The 13,332-nt window shown below is 46.1% G+C and overlaps 1 protein-coding gene across 1 annotated transcript in view; it reads right to left on the bottom strand.

Annotated features, from left to right (window-relative positions):
- Positions 1-12,912, bottom strand: part of CBX1 (chromobox 1) — a 32,236-nt gene extending 19,324 nt beyond the window's left edge. Inside the window, exon 1 of the mRNA XM_003931224.3 lies at positions 12,686-12,912. The gene's annotated coding sequence lies outside the window, so the exon portion shown is untranslated. The remainder of the gene's footprint in view (positions 1-12,685) is intronic.
- Between the last annotated feature and the right edge of the window lie 420 nt (positions 12,913-13,332).

The raw sequence follows: 13,332 nt of genomic DNA, 5'->3' as shown, positions 1-13,332 counted from the left end.
GTATCATTTTCTTTATTATTGTGAAGAATGCTGTTTTGACCATGGCATCTGCATCTTTTAAAGCTCCACAGGTGATTCTGATTAACATTCTTGGATAAAAGGCACTGCCATAAGAGTATTGGCAGAAACCATATTCCTCAAGCGAAATTACATACATTACTGCAGACATAACTGACTTCTCATAGTTCGCTAGAAACTATGAGAAGTAACAGGTATGCAGGTAAACATTTTATTTTCTCCATCACATTTAGAATTACAATGGAGCAGTAAGGAAAGTAACAACTGGTGTCCTTGAAAACAAAACCCTATATCACATCAACACCATCCAGTCTAAACCTTTGTTGTACAGCAATGAAACTGGAAGAGCACTGCTTAAAAGATCCTCAGTGTTCCTTTCACCAGAAGAAAGGTAACAGGAGCACCAGAAGCGTGATTACGGTCCTGTATGGTCTGCTTCCCAATGAAAGACCTGTTTAACCAAATAGAGGATAACAAGCAAAACACAACTGGTATGATTCCAAGCCTTGGGCTCCAATATCTTTCACTTCTCTGACCTCTCAGCTTTATGCCTATAGGTAGTCACATATAGTTATTGCATAACTCAGTTTCTTCATCTGTAAAACAGATTTTTTTTTTTTTTTTTTTTTTTTTGAGACGGAGTTTTGCTCTTGTTACCCAGGCTGGAGTGCAATGGCGCGATCTCGGCTCACCGCAACCTCCGCCTCCTGGGTTCAGGCAATTCTCCTGTTTCAGCTTCCTGAGTAGCTGGGATTACAGGCACGAGCCACCATGCGCAGCTAATTTTTTGTATTTTTAGTAGAGACGGGGTTTCACCATGTCGACCAGGATGGTCTCGAACTCTCGACCTCGTGATCCACCCGCCTCGGCCTCCCAAACTGCTGGGATTACAGGCTTGAGCCACCGCGCCCGGCTGTAAAACAGATTTAATGACCCTCATGGGATAACTGAGAGGTTAGCTTTTATGATCCCTAGCTTTAATGATCTATTTATATATGTGCACTTACACTCTGCTTCATTATATACTGTTTTAAGCCTAAGGATAGCTCTCTGAAACCCAGTGCACTGAGAAAACTCAATGAGAAACAGTATTTTTCTCCTATAGATATGACTGAAATTCATGACTCAGTTTCTCCAAACATAGAGCAGTTCCAGAAAACACTCAAGAAGAACCCAGACATGGCTACTATCAATGAACCAAGAACTACAAAACACAGAAACCAAGATCTTATTTCTGGAGGACTGAGACAGAAGAGCTGCCAAAAACAGAAATTACATTACATATACCTAAAGTGTAGAATTTCTTGTGCTTTTCCATTTATCTGGCCAAGGGAGGAGAATAAAGCCACAAAGTTCGTGTAATAAATGGCAAAAGGAGGCCGGCCATAGTGGCTCATGCCACAGTGTAATCCCAGCACTTTGGGAGGCTGAAGCGGGCGGATCACCTGAGGTCAGGAGTTTGAGATCAGCCTGATCAACATGGTGAAACCCTGTCTCTACTAAAAATACAAAATTAGCTAGGCGTGGTGACAAATGCCTGTAATCCCAGCTACTTGGGAGGCTGAGGCAGGAGAACTGCTTGAACCTGGGAGGCAGAGGTTGCTTTATCAATCACAATTACCCTTTGCCCAACTTTTCACTTAACCCATTTCCTTAGCTTAAATGTCACTTCCTTAGAGGCCCTTCCCTGAAGCCCCAGACTAGGTTAACTCTGTATGAACATGCTCCTATAGTATTCATTCATGTAACAATTATCTACTGGGCACCTAACGTGTGAGGTGGGTGGACGAGACAGGCGAAATTCTTGATCTCTTAGATCTTATTATTCTAGTGCGGACAAGTGAGTCAACACTAATGAGTGTCTGCACACATGTATTTGCAAAGCATGGCACAGACAACAAACAAGAAAATATTACTGATAAATATTACAAAGAAAATCTCTTTAGAATAACATTTAAACAGAAACCTGAACTACAAGGAGACAACTCAGTCAAAATGAGAAAAGCACTCCCAAGTTTAGGGAATAGTTGGTTTGAAAGTCCTAAGGTGGCTGGGCACTGTGGCTCACGCCTGTAAACCCAGCTCTTTGGGAGGTCGAGGCAGGCGGATCACGAGGTCAGGAGACCGAGACCAGCCTGGGCCAACAGGGTGAAACCCTGTCTCTACTAAAGATACAAAAATTAGCTGGGTGTGGTGGTGAGTGCTTGTAATCCCAGCTACTTAGAAGGCTGAGGCAGGAGAATCTTTGCTCCACCTCCACCGTGGAGGTGGAGACTGCAGTGAGCCAAGATCGAACTGCACTCCAGCCTGGTGACGATGAGCTTGCTTTATCTGAGTTAAATGTGGCCAGGTGGAAAGAGTTAGACTAGAGTGAGGGAATGACAGGCAGGGACAAGATGACAATTATTTTGTGTATCACTGCTTACTTCATTCCTTTTTTCATCTAGTTCTTTTTACCATTCCATTTTATTTCCCTCTCTTTTACCTCTAGTTTAGGTTGAAGATTTGGTCAATTAATGGCTATCAAAGTTTATAACTGCAGATCTTCTAGCTTTTTTTTTTTTTTTTGAGATGCAGTTTCACTCTTGTCACCCAGGCTGGAGTGAAGTGGCGCGATCTCAGCTCACAACTTCTGCCTCCAGGATTGAAGCAATTCTGTTTCAGCCCTGATGAGTAGAAGGGATTACAGGTGCGTGCCACCACACCTGGCTAAATTTTTTAATTTTTAGTAGAGATGGGGTTTCACCTAGACTTCTCTCAAACTCCTGACCTCAGGTGATCCACTCGCCTTGGCCTCCCAAAGTGCTGGGATTACAGGGGTGAGCCACTGAGCCCAGCCAGTTCTTCTAGCTTTTAATAAAATCTATTGGCGGGCAAGGTAGCTCACGCCTGTAATCCCAGCACTTTGGGAGGCTGAGGCTGACAAATCATGAAATCAGGGGATCGAGAAGATCCTGGTGAACATGGTGAAACTCTGTCTCTACTAAAAATACAAAAATTAAGTGGGTGTGGTGGCGCATGCCTGTGGTACCTGCTACTCGGGAGGGTGAGGCAGGAGAATCACTTAAACCCAGGAGCGGAAGTTGCAGTGAGCCAAGATCATGCCACTGCAATCCAGCCTGGCAACTGAACAAGACTCCATCTCAAAAACAAAAAATAAAAAAAGTTTTAAAAATTAAAAAATAAAATTAGGCACAGTGGCTCACACTTGTAATCCCAGCACTTTGGGAGGCCAAGGCAGGGGTTATAGGGTAGTTGAGGACACGAGTTTGATACCAGCCTGGGCAACAAAGTGAGACTCCACCTCTACAAGATTAATTAACTAGGCCAGGTACAGTGGCTCATGCTTGTAATCCCAGCATTTTGGGAGGCTGAGGCATGCAGATCACCTGAGGTCAGGAGTTCGAAACCAGCCTGGCCAACATGGTGAAACCCTGTCTCTATTAAAAAAAATAATAAATTTAAAATAAAGATTAATTAATAAGGCAGACTGGTTGTAAAAATACAAGAATGAAACTCCATTACAAAAAAAAAAAATTATTTTTTGAGATGGAGTCTAGCTGTGTCATCCAGGCTGGAGTTGCAGTGGCTCGATATCAGCTCACCACAACCTCTACCTCCCAGGTTCAACCAATTCTCCTGCCTCAGCCTCCCAAATAGCTGGGACTACAGGCGCCCGCCACCACGCCCAAGCTAATTTTCGTATTTTTAGTAGAGACAGGGTTTCACCATGTTGGCCAAGTTGGTCTCAAAGTCCTGACCTCAGGTGATCTGCCCACCTTGGCCTCCCAAAGTACTAGGATTACAGATGTCAATTAATTTTTTTTTTTTGAGACGGAGTTTTGCTCTTGTTACCCAGGCTGGAGTGCAATGGCACGATCTCAGCTCACCGCAACCTCTGCCTCCTGGGTTTAGGCAACTCTCCTGCCTCAGCCTCCTGAGTAGCTGGGATTACAGGCACGTGCCACCATGCCCAGCTAATTTTTTGTATTTTTAGTAGAGAGGGGGTTTCACCATGTTGACCAGGATGGTCTCGATCTCTTGACCTCGTGATCCACCCGCCTCGGCCTCCCAAAGTGCTGGGATTACAGGCGTGAGCCACCGCACCCAGCTAAATTTTTTAAAAAATAAATAAAAAACAATGAGTTGCGATCATGCCACTGTACTCTAACCTGAGTGACAGACTGAGATCCTGTCTAAAAGAAAAAAATCAAATCATCAAGCATTTATTAATACTAAAAACCTGAGTGAACTATGTGGTAACCAACTCACCCTTGTTAAAGCACTGTAAGTTCCACCACATCACAATGAACCCCTCAAATCCAGGCAAATGGGGCCATTTGATCACAATGGTGGAATATGTAGACACATAAGTACAGGCTTTTCAGAAGCTCTTGAGGACAAATAATAACATAATGGTGACAAGTAATGCATATAAAGTCACTTAATTCTTACAACATTCATATTAAGCCCATTTCACAAATGAGGAAACTAAGGCTTACTGAAGCAAAGAAACCCCCTCCAAATTCCCCAATAGTAAGATACAGACAAGGCTGGGCAGGATGGCTCACGCCTGTAATCCCAGCACTTTGGGAAGCTGAGGTGGGCAGATCACCTGAGTTCAGGAGTTCAAGACCAGCCTGGCCAACATGGTGAAACCCCATCTCTACTAAAAAAAAAAATACAAAAATCGCTGGGCATAGTGGCTCATGCCTATAATCCCAGCACTTTGGGAGGCTGAGGCAGGTGGATCACCTGAGATCAGGAGTTTGAGACCAGCCTGACCAACATAAAGAAACCCCATCTCTACCAAAAATACAAATATTAGTCAGGTGTGGTGGTGGGAACTACAGTGCCTGTAGTTCCAGCTACTCAGGAGGCTGAGGCAGGAGAATCGCTTGAATCCAGGAGGCAGAAGTTACAGTGAGCCAAGATCACATCATTGCACTGTAGCCTGGGCAACAAGAGGAAAACGCAGTTTCAGAACAAAACAAAACAAAAATTAGTTGGGCATGGTGGCGGGCGCCTGTAATCCTAGCTACTGGGGCGGTTGAGGCAGGGAGAATTGCTTGAACCCAGGAGTTGCAGTGAGGTTGCAGTGAGGCCAGATCATGCCACTGCATTCCAGCCTGGATGATTCCCTCTCAAAAAAACAAACAAAAAAAACCCCAAAACAAAACAGAGAAGACAGGTCTGAAAGACCAAAAAAAAAAAAAAAAAAAAAAAGGGTAAACAATGCAAGTTCAAGTGAGAGTCCAAAATGACAACCATACATGATTACCAAAAGCAGTATACACAATAAGAAAGTAGCCATTAAGCACTATAGGAAGTTGGACAAAGAACTGGCCAGGGTGATTAGGAAAGGTTTTGAAAATCTGTGATAGAAACCAGGTTCTACCATCATTTGAAAAGGTGGAATGGTAGAGCAATTTGGCTTCAGACACTGTTGTGAACAAAAGCAATGTGACACATATAAACCAGTCTGAGCTGGAACAGACAGAATAGGAAATATTTTCTACCAGGTTTCCTCCCACTTAAAACAAAGGCCAAAGTCCTCAGTGTAACACATTCTCTGGTTCCAGCCATTCCAGACTAATTATGTCCCTTCTTCTATCACAAAAGTTACATTCCCATCAAAGACTACAACCTGGGCCATAACCTGAACACATCCTATGTTTCCTCCATAGCTTTGCTCATCTATTAACAAGTGTGGGCTTAGGCATGGCGCAGTGGCTCATGCCTGTAATCCCAGCACACTGGGAGGCTGAGGTGGTCAAATCACCTGAGGTTGGGCATTCAAGACCAGCCTGACCAACATGGAGAAACCCTCTCTTTACTAAAGACACAAAATTAGCTGGGCGAGTGGACAAGAGTCTGTAAATCTCAGCTACTCCGGAGGCTGAGGCAGGAGAATTGCTTGAACCTGGGAGGTGGAGATTGTGGTGAGCCAAGATTGCGCCATCGCACTCCAGCCTGTGCAACAAGAGCAAAACTCCATCTCAAAAAAAAAAAAAAAAAAAAATTAAAAAAGTGTGGGCTTGGCAGGGTGCAGCAGCTCACGGTTGTAATCCCAGCACTTTGGGAGGCCAAGGCAGGTGGATCACTTGTGGTCAGGAGTTCGAGACCAGCGTGGCTAACATGGTGAAACCTCATTCTAGTTAAAATACAAAAATTAGCCAGGTGTGATGGCATGCACCTGTAATCCCAGCTACTTGGGAGGCTGCCGAAGGAGAATCCCTTGAACCTGGGAGTTGGAGGTTGCAATGAGCCAAGATCGGTGTCACTGCACTCTAGCCTGGGAGACAAAACAAGACTCTGTCTCAAAAAAACAAACAAAAAAAAACAGTGTGGGCTGGGCACTGTGGCTCATACCTATAATCTCAGTACTTTGGGAGGCTGAGATGGGTGGATCGCTTGAGGCCAGGAGCTTGAGACCAGCCCAGCAACATGGTCTTCTAAAAATGAAAACAAAAAAACAAACAAAAAACAAAAAAAAATTAGCCAGCATTGTGCACCTGTAATCCCAGCTACTCAGAAGGCAAAGGTATGAGAATTGCCTGAACCCAGAAAATGGGGTTAAGATGTAGTGTGCTGAGATCACGCCACTGTACTCCAGCCTGGGCGACAGAGCAAGACTCTGTGTCAAAGAGAAAAAAAAAAAGTGTGCTCCTGGATGGGCTCAGTGGCTCACGCCTATAATTCCAGCACTATGGGAAGCCAAGGCGGGTAAATAAATCACTTGAGGCCAGGAGTTCAAGACCAGCCTGGCCAACATGGCGAAACCCTGTCTTCTACTAAAAATATAAAAATTAGCCAGGTGTGGTGGTTCATGCCTGTAATCCTAGCTACTTGGGAGGCTAAGGCATGAGAATTACCAGAACCAGTCAGGCAGAGGTTGCAGTGAGCCGAGATCATGCCACTGCACTCCAATCTGGGTGACAGAGAGAGACTTATCTCAAAACAAACACAAAAACCCACCACAATGGGCCAGGTGCAGTGGCTCATGCCTGTAATACCAGTGCTTTTGGAGGCTGAGGTGGAAGGATTACTTGAGGCCAGGAATTTGAAGCTAGCCTGGGCAACACAGTGAGTCCCTGCCTCTATTTATATAAGAAAAATAACTGGCTGGGCATGGTGGCTCACGCCTGTAATCCTAGCACTCTGGGAGGCCAAGGAGGCCTGAGGTCAGGAGTTCAAGACCAGCCTGGCCATCATGGTGAAACCCCATTAAATATACATATATAGATATATTTTAAATAAAAATAAAAATTCAAAAAATCCCACCACAGGTTGGGCACGATGGCTCACACCTGTAATCCCTGCACTTTGGGAGGCTGAGGTGGGTGGATCACCTGAGGTCAGGAAGTGGAGACCAACCTGGCCAACATGATGAAACCCATCTTTCTTAAAAAATAAATATAAAAAAAAATAAAAATAAAAATAAAAAAATAAAATAAATATAAAAAATCAGCCGGGTATAGTGGCAGGCACCTGTAATCGCAGCTACTCAGGAGGCCTGAGGCAGGAGAATCACTTGAACCTGGGAGGCAGAGGTTGCAGTGAGCCGAGACCGCGCTACTGCACTCCAGCCTGAGCAGTAAGAGCGAAACTCCGTCTCAAAAAAGAAAAAAAAAATCCACCACATTGTACCCCCATGAAGATACACCATATTTTTGTTTGTCAGTGAAAAATTAATACTACAGGCCGGGCATGGTAGCTCACACCTGTAATCCCAGCACTTTGGGAGGTCAAGGAGGGTGGATCACCTGAGGTCAGGAGTTCAAGACCAGTCCAGCCAACATGGCAAGACCTCATCTCCACTAAAAATATAAAAATTAGCCAGGCATTGTGGCGGGCACCTGTAGTCCCAGCTACTCTGGAGGCTGAGGCAGAAGGATGGCTTGAACCTGGGAGGCAGAGGTCACAGTGAGCTGAGATAGCACCACTGTACTCCAGCTTGGGCGACAGAGTAAGACTCTGTCTTAATAATAATAATAATAAGGCCGGGCGCGGTGGCTCAAGCCTGTAATCCCAGCACTTTGGGAGGCCGAGGTGGGTGGATCACGAGGTCGAAAGATCGAGACCATCCTGGTCAACATGGTGAAACCCCGTCTCTACTAAAAATACAAAAAAACTAGCTGGGCATGGTGGCGCATGCCTGTAATCCCAGCTACTTAGGAGGCTGAGGCAGGAGAGTTGCCTGAGCCCAGGAGGCGGAGGTTGCGGTGAGCCGAGATCGCGCCATTGCACTCCAGCCTGGGTAACAAGAGCGAAACTCCGTCTCAAAAAATAAAAAATAAAAAATAAAAAATAAAATAATAATAATAATAATACCACAGTTCTGTTAGGCCCTCAAAGTGTCAACTATTACTTTAAAAGGCATAATTTCACAAATTATGTCGCCCCCTTCTGGTCATCAAAGTATAAATGCTAAAGGCAGGAAAGATTTAATACAAATCATTCTATGCAAATACTGACAGAATCTAAGTTTTGTCCATATTTGAGTAACTTCCCCAATTAACCTTGGAAAGGTTATACAATTTTTCGTGTTTTTTAAATTTTTTTATTTGAGACAGTCTCACTCTGTCGCCCAGGCTGGAGTGCAATGGGGCGATCTTGGCTCAGTGCAACCTCCACCCGCTAGGGTTCTAGCGATTTTCCTACCTCAGCCTCCCAAGTAGCTGGGATTATAGGCACCCACCACCATGCCCGGCTTATATTTTTTATTCTTTTAGACAGAGTTTTGCTCTGTTGCCTGGTGCCAGGCTGGAGTGCAGTGGTGCAATCTTGGCTCACTGCAACCTCTGCCTCCCAGATCTAAGCAATTCTCCTACCTCAGCCTCCCGAGTAGCTGGGACTACAGGCATGCGCCACACACCCAGCTAACTTTTGTATTTTAGTAGAGACGGGATTTCACTATGTTGGCCAAGATGGTCTCAATCTCTTGACCTCCTGATCTGCCAGCCCTGGCCTCCCAAAGTGCTAGGATTACAGGTGTGAGCCACTGCGTCCGGCCATTTTTTTGTATTTTTAGTAGAGACGGGGTTCTGTCATGTTGGCCAGGCTGGTCTTAAACTCCTGACCCCAGGTGATCCACCCACCTTGGCCTCCCAAAATGCCAGGATTACAGGCATGAGCCAACCTCGCCAGGTGCTAGTCAGTTTTTCAACAGACATCACTACTGGTATTACTCAGGTCAATACAAAGGACAGGAAGATTTTCAAGATTTTTTTTAAAACAGATATATTCAAGCTATTTTTTTTGCTGATGAAACCCAGAATCTGAGGCCTAAGGTATTTAAAATGGCCAACTGCACAGTCTGTATACCTTTACTATATTTAGTACCAGAGTGAGTACAAAACTGAGGCTAATCAGTCTGGGCAACAGAGACTCTGTCTCTACAAAAAAAGAAGCCATGCGTGGTGGCATGAGCCTGTAGTCCTAGCTACTCAAGAGGCTGTGGTGGAAGGATTGCTTGTCTCCAGGAGGTTGAGGCTGCAATTAGCCATGATACCCCACTGCACTCCAGCCTGGCAACAGAGTGAGACCCTGCCTAAAAAAACAAAAACAGGCTGGGCGCGGTGGCTCAAGCCTGTAATCCCAGCACTTTGGGAGTCCGAGGCAGGTGGATCACGAGGTCAAGAGATCAAGACCATCCTGGTCAACATGGTGAAACCCCGTCTCTACTACAAAAACAAAAATTAGCTGGGCATGGTGGTGCGTGCCTGTAATCCCAGCTACTCAGGAGGTTGAGGCAGGAGAATTGCCTGAACCCAGGAGGCAGAGGTTGCGGTGAGCTGAGATCGTGCCATTGCACTTCAGCCTGGGTAACAAGAGTGAAACTCCATCTCAAAAAAACAAAAACAACAAAAAAAGAAACTGAGGCTAAGACAAGCATGCCAAAGACAACAGTTTAACTCTGCCAAATGACACAGATAATAAGACAAGCAAACTACTAAATACATAAATGCACATTAATTTGGCTAACACAGAGTTCTCAGAATGGATCTCAAAGCTCCCCTATTCATTCATTCATCAACAATCTGAACAGCCTACTATGTGGCAGGCACTAATGAACAAGAGGTATGGCCCCATTTTATGGGAGTCCATAAACTAGCAATTAGCCTTCTACTCCAAAAACTCTTCATAGAAATAACCTATGAAGTGAAAATCTACCAAATCTAATGGAAAATCTCTTGTACCACCACATATAGGGTTTTTTGTTTTTTTTTTTTTTTTTTTGAGATGGAGTTTCGCTCTTATTACCCAGGCTGGAGTGCAATGGCTCAATCTCAGCTCACCACAACTTCTGCCTCCTGGGTTCAGGCAATTCTCCTGCCTCAGCCTCCTGAGTAGCTGGGATTACAGGCACGTGCCACCATGCCCAGCTAATTTTTTGTATTTTTTAGTAGAAATGGGGTTTCACCATGTTGACCAGGATGGTCTCGATCTCTTGACCTTGTGATCCACCCACCTCGGCCTCCCAAAGTGCTGGGATTACAGGCGTAAGCCACCGCACCCGGCAGGGTATTTTTTAAAAAGGGAGGTTTTGCTGGATAAACCACTAGAGGATGCCAAAATTTAAGGAATTCTTTTCAAATGGTGTGAACAACAAAAAGAAACATTTTCCTAGTCCTTAAAATGGGCACAAGAATGAGTGCTTCTTTTGAGATATGGTTTGTAAGTTATAGGTATCCTGTATTCAGAAATGCAGAAGACTAGGGTACCTTACTCGGTCTCTTTTAATGTAGAAGCTATAAGCACTAGGCTTCTATTTACATTCAAAACTATTTATCTTTTTTTTTTTTTGAGACAGTCTCCCTCTCTTGCCAGGCTGGAGTGCCATCTGGTGCCATCTCATCTCACTGTAACCTCCGCCTCAGGTTCGAGCTATTTTCCTGCCTCAGCCACCCGAAGAACTGAGACTACAGGTGTGTGCCACTACACCTGGCTAATTTTGGTATTTTTAGTAGAGACGGGGTTTCACCATGTTGGCCAGGCTGGTCTCAAACTCCTGACATCAGGTGATCCGCCCACCTCAGCCTCTCAAAGTACTGGGATGACAGGCGTGAGCCCCCCCCCCATTATTTACATTTTTAACGAAAAATAATTTAGAATAACAGCAGCCGTTGAAGAAAAATATCACCACAGGGAAAATCGTAAATGACTTCAGGTCCTCCACTGCCCTGAAGCTTCATTAAGGTACACCTGGTTTCAATACAAGGGCTTTTCAATCACACCACTTTCCTATAAAAGTCTATAAGGCACCTAAGGAGGAACACCAGACCGGCATTAATTTCCCCATTGTATTCCTGAATCTATTCCAAAGCCTTGGACCTTTCACAATTTTTCCAAACTGCTGGTGTGATTCTTAACACAATTGAGGAGACTACTTTACCCTAGGCTAGAGGTTCTAGTATAACAGATTACAGCTGTCTTTTCGTAAATTCCACCTCAACTGACTTAAACCAACACAAGTATAATGTAACATCAATTCATGAAAAACCCTCATCTGAAGAGTTGAAAAAGAGGTAAAATACTGCTCACTCCGTATTCAAAGTTTCCAACAAGGAAAATCTGGCTAAAAAACAGAAGGGCCCACGAAACTATTATCTCACAATCTCACATACTTCTTGCTTCCTGTCTCCCAGTTTCTCCCACCTCACACGATGTCATCACTACCTCACTCCATTCCTTAACTGTTAACTCACCTATGCATGTTTACAATTTTATCACCTTTGTGAGACCAGTAACGATCCCAGACAAAAACTTATGGAACTAATTTTGAATCAAAGCAAGAGCTACACTTGGACTTTTTTAACTCCCCAAAGGAATCATGGAGCGAAGGTAGTAGGAAACCTGGAAAAGTGAAGAAAGCGTATTAAATCCTTTCTTCACATATTATTTTACAGCCTCCCCACTGTAAGGACCCATCAGGAAGCAAGGGCGGCCTCCTTTCCCCTTTTCTCTTACACACCTTACAGAAATATTCTCGGGATCTCCGCCCTATTTATCCTAACAGCTCCTCCCCTTCCAGAGCCAGGCCCAGCAAACGCTTGCCCCTCCCCCTCCGTGCCCCCTTTCCCAATTTATTCCATCTTCTCCGCCAATGGGCACACTTTGTGCGGCCCAGGGCCCTCTTTCAATTCACTCCAAGTTACTCCTCCGTAGTCCTGCAAAACTAGGTTTCTCTGGCAGCCCCGGCCAGACCCGGGGTCCTCCGATTACAGTTACAAACCTCGGGTCTCGCAGTCGTCAGCTCCTTCTCACACCTATCCAAGGCTCAAGCCTGTCCCCTGCCCAATCTTGTAAAGTGTTTTCTCTCCAGCCCTATCCCGCAGCCGCCCACCCAACCCAAGCAGCACTGTCCCGGACTACCCGGGCACGGAAAAGCTGCCCCCAAGTGCTCGGCCCACCCTGAAGAGCTTCACTCTCTGGCTCAGGATTCGCGCCCCGCCCTCTCCATCCTTCTCGCAGATGGCAACGACGCCTCAGCGCCAGGCGGAGAGCTCAGCGCGGGAAGTGGAAAAACAGGACGCTGGACCCGGGCGCGCTCCCCGCTCCTAACCTCTGCCTCGAAAGCGCGGGCCCCGATGCAGGGCTCCCGCCGCCGCCGCCGCCACCGCGCCCCCTCCCCCAGCTCTCACGCCTCCAGCGGGCTCCTCACCTCAGAGCAGCGCCCAAGAGCCGGAGAGGAATCGGTGCTGCGCTACTGGCGCGTCGCGTCGGGTCGGCCGGAGGAGTAGCGCCCAGGAAGGCAGCAAGCCCGGTGGCCGCAATGGAGCACCTCACTGGAGCGGCGTACCGCAGGCCCCGGCCAACGGCCCTCCCCTCAACCGAACAAAAGAGCCTCGCACTCTGCGCTGCCCGCCGCCCGCACCGCGCAGGCGCGGCGACCCGCCGCACGGCACCATGGTCCTCGGGAATCAGTCCAAGACTACGAGATCCGAACTGCCGCGCGCTGCGCGCCTGCAGTAGGCGAGGGTGATAGGGACTTAAGAGTTTTTAAACTGTAACGGCGGAGCGACTGCAGCGTTGAGCGTTGTAATCTAGAAAATTAGAACATAATTTTTTTTTTTTTTTTTTGAGACGGAGTCTCGCTCTGTACCCAGGCTGGAGTGCAGTGGCGCGATCTTGGCTCACTGCAACCTCCGCCTCCTAGGTTCAAGCAATTCTCCTGCCTCAGCCTCCTGAGTACCTGGGACTACAGGCGTGCGCCACCACACCTAGCTAATTTTTGTATTTTTTAGTAGAGACGGGGTTTCACCATGTTGGCCAGAACGGTCTCGATCTCTTGACCTAGTGATCTGCCCG

This window comes from Saimiri boliviensis, chromosome 17, assembly GCF_048565385.1.
Source record: "Saimiri boliviensis isolate mSaiBol1 chromosome 17, mSaiBol1.pri, whole genome shotgun sequence".
Taxonomy (NCBI): domain Eukaryota; kingdom Metazoa; phylum Chordata; class Mammalia; order Primates; family Cebidae; genus Saimiri; species Saimiri boliviensis.
The sequence above is the reverse complement of the archived record's forward strand: the minus strand, read 5'-3'. Positions and strand labels throughout refer to the sequence as shown.